This window comes from Rhinolophus sinicus, chromosome 3, assembly GCF_057876585.1.
Source record: "Rhinolophus sinicus isolate RSI-liver-muscle chromosome 3, RSI-T2T, whole genome shotgun sequence".
Taxonomy (NCBI): domain Eukaryota; kingdom Metazoa; phylum Chordata; class Mammalia; order Chiroptera; family Rhinolophidae; genus Rhinolophus; species Rhinolophus sinicus.
Window position 1 is genome coordinate 47,675,495 of NC_142503.1, and position 1,982 is coordinate 47,677,476.

General features: G+C 41.2%; 1 protein-coding gene across 3 annotated transcripts in view; it reads right to left on the minus strand.

The window, feature by feature from the left end:
• Window positions 1-1,982, minus strand: part of GFM2 (GTP dependent ribosome recycling factor mitochondrial 2) — an 80,596-nt gene that overhangs the window by 10,065 nt on the left and 68,549 nt on the right. Inside the window, exons 22-23 of one of the 3 annotated variants that reach the window (XR_016020640.1) lie at window positions 976-1,104; window positions 30-129 (exon numbers count right to left, since the gene is read on the minus strand). The exons of 1 other annotated variant lie outside the window; for it this stretch is intronic. The gene's annotated coding sequence lies outside the window, so the exon portion shown is untranslated. The remainder of the gene's footprint in view (window positions 1-29; window positions 130-975; window positions 1,105-1,982) is intronic. One more of the 3 variants, XR_012495084.2, reaches the window with a different exon arrangement.

Genomic DNA, 1,982 nt, shown 5'->3' on the forward strand with positions numbered 1-1,982 from the left:
CTCAGCCATTAAAAAGAATGAAATCTTACCATTTGTGACAACATGGATGGACCTAGAGGGCATTATGCTAAGTTAAATTAGTCCGACAGAGAAAGACAAATACCATATGATTTCATTTATATGTGGAATCTAAAAAACAAAATAAATAAAACAAACAAACTCATAGATACAGAGAACAAATTGATGGTTGCCAGATTGCGGGGGGGGGGGGTAGGGGGAAGGGAAGGAAGCATTGGGCGGCTGTGTAAAAAAGGGGAAGGGATTAAGAAATACAAATTGGCAGTTACAAAATAGTCACAGGATGTAAAATATAGCTTAGGGAATATTGTCAATAATTGTAATAACTATATAAGGTGTCAGGTGGGTGCAAGACTTATCAGGTGGATCACTTCATAGATATAAAAATGTCTAATCACTATGCTGTCCACCTGAAACCAACGTAATATTCAATGTCAACCATAATTGAAAAATGTTTTTAATTTCTGTAAGAAAATTTAGAATAAAGTATAGGATGTGTTTTAAACCAGTGAAGAAAGAATGGCTTATTCAATGTATGGCATTTTGATGACTGGCTATCCATATGGGAGAAAAAAAAAAGTTACAGCTGTTGAACGAATTCAAAAGGAGTCTGGAGGCCTTGGTAGAAATAAATAATTAAGATTTATTGACGAGTCTTACAGTTTCCAAACTGGGAACACAGCTAGGCAAAAACCCAGGAATGTTCCATAGAACAAAGAATAGAGATCAAGTCCAGGCACTTTCAGGAAAACGTGCCTAAACATGAAACCAAGGTGTGACTATAAAAGCCCTCGAGACCTCAGAAAGAGCTAATGTGGTGCCTCAGAGTGTCTGTCAATGAGACAAGGTCACCTAACTATTTTAAAGGTGTGCCTGACAGATCCTTTCAATCAACCAAAGGAGTTTCTAAGGATGTTATTACCCCTCAGCAGAAGCCTAAGGTAGAGAAGGGCATACCTTGAAGAGATCCGTGGGTGTAGGTTTTGTCTAATGGCATGAACCTTAGTGAGATGCACAGAGAATCAACAGTTTTTGTTTTGTAGTCAATTTACTGGATTGTATCAGCAGAAACACCGTCAGTTTGAACTGAAAAGGATAGAGATAGCACCAAATGAAAAAAAGGTCTTTGCACCCCCAAAGCTCTACAAGTAAAAAGCAGGCAGAGAAATCTACTCAGCTGTAAATACCTTCTACTTTTCATGAAGGAAAGATGAATCAGAACCAAAAGCCGAGAGACTGGAGTCAAGAGCCATAGAGAATTATTTCAGGCTCAGATACATAGGGCTGAGTCACTGCAGGACACTACCCAATTTTAAAGCTGTTTTGCCATCTTATTCTAACATTGCTTTATTAAATTGCCTTTAAACGAGACTTACCATTATAAACAATTATCTAATTAATGAGTTGAATAAAATCTTTGACACATTTCATTCTATTTTGTAATAGTCATGTTTTTTGAAAATTATACTAACAATATTAATCCCTCATTACAAATATATTCCCTCTTTGCATCATCTGCCTATTAACTTGGTCCACGGTGTCCTTTTGAAGTTTTAGGAAGTCCTTTCCCCGCCCCCGCCCCCCCCCCCCCCCCGCCCCAATATACTCTTTCACGGAATATCTTCTGCATAATTTCCAACCTCCCACCAGTCCAAACCTCTGCCCTGGGGAGTTCTGATGGGAGGCTTCATTAATTAAAGCTGAACTGCCGTTATCTCAAAACCTAGATTTAGGAGCAAATAAATCACCACCACCTCAGTTATCTGATGTTTGGGGTGAGGGAAACGGGGTGCTCCTTGGCTTGAGTTCCGCAGTTTCACTGAGGCCACTGCGAGCAGGAGAGAGGTCCTGACTGCAGGCGGGAGGGGTGCGGGTTTGGGCAGCTTGGGAAGGGGGGGAGGCGGTCCCCGGTCCATCCCGCCTGGGGGTGGAGTCCGGGCAGGTCGCGCTGTCAGCTGACTCGT